The sequence below is a fragment of the Seriola lalandi genome, unplaced genomic scaffold, assembly GCF_002814215.2.
Source record: "Seriola lalandi dorsalis isolate HSWRI2012SDOR001 ecotype SW California unplaced genomic scaffold, Sedor1 jcf7180002054671, whole genome shotgun sequence".
Classification (NCBI taxonomy): domain Eukaryota; kingdom Metazoa; phylum Chordata; class Actinopteri; order Carangiformes; family Carangidae; genus Seriola; species Seriola lalandi.
The window spans coordinates 1034184-1035661 of NW_019525224.1; positions in this window are offsets into that span (position 1 = coordinate 1034184).

Sequence of the window (1478 nt, forward strand, 5' to 3'; positions counted from 1 at the left end):
GGGGGGAGGGGGGGCGGAGGAGGTGAGACAAGAGGGAGAGGGGAGTGGTGGCGGTGGGGGGGGTGGGTTCGTCTCTACCTAAGTGGAGGGTCAGCAGTCCTATTTCACCGTGGCCAGATTTGGACAGACACTTAACCTGTGTGTCTGGAGTTTTAAGTGATCGGCAGTTGCAGCAGGTTCTGAGGATTCTCCAACATCTCACGCAGCATGTGCCGTTTTTATTCTCATCAGACAGGTTTATAGCCCTTAAACCAGCATCTGTAATCCGTCCTATTTTAAAGGTGATTTACGGTTTCAATCATCTCATATTCAGCGCAGCAGTGAGGGCGCACGGGAAGCCTCGGCTCAATGCATCCTGTGTATGAACGCACACAAAAGCGGCGTTGCCTGCGGGGCACCCTGGCAGAAAGAAACTTCAGTGACGACGGGGGATTTTGTCAGTGTACAATAAAACCGCTGTATATAAGCCTTCTTAACGGTTCATTTAAAGGTGCTTTTCTGTCCCGTTTAGACAAGACTATAGGTTCTAATCTCCTGAATGATTGCTGGCTTTAATATTCTGAAACCATCATTTTATTAATCTTTCATTATGAGCTCTGTTTTTCCTTCCTCTTAGCCAGATAATCAATTGTTAATTTGTGTGGGGAAATTTATTTGGTTGTTTGTCAGAAGGAGCTTTTCTTTTCAGTCAGTGTGCGCACCTCAGCCTAAGGGTATCGCTCTCTCTTGCTCTCTCTCTCTCTCTCTCTCTCTCTCTCTCTCTCTCTCTTTCTCTCTCTCCTTTTCTTTTCTTCTTCTTCTTCTTCTTCGTCTTTGGAGTAGCTGAAACTGAAATAAAATTTTCTCAGTTAATGTTTGTCATGTTGGTTTCACCTTAGATGAACTGTACTGTCAGAACTTGCAGTACATTCCAGATATAAGATATAATCGACCAAACTCCAAAAACACATTCTCATAATTCAACTAGCTAAAGAACCATCCCTAGTTCGTATTGCAGGCTCTTTGTTAGGAAATTTAAGCCTCAAGCCCAAACTGAGATCACCCTGATGACGTGATCAGGTGTTATTCATTTTACACCAACAAATCTTCCTCCAGAGTCACAGAAGATATCATCAAACTGGTTTTAGAGGCTAAGTGGTACAGATCTAGACGAGTAAACTAGACTTCAGGACTGAACACTAAGAGGAGCTACAGGGTGTCTGTATGTCTTATGCTGTGTTTAAGTATTTCATGTGTATTTTCATTAGTCTACTATAGTGTGATTCATACTCTGTAAGAACCAGTAGTTTCTTTTTACCACATTTGATAGATGTTACTTGTTTTGTGTGTTACATGTTCTTGTGCTGCATTCATGTTGTGTTGAATCAAAGACAATTTTGCACTCATTAGCATTGTATCATGTGCAATTCAAAACTCAGTGGAATACCCTTTTAAAAGATAAGCGATATTCTGGTGATATTGTATATTTTTCTTACCTT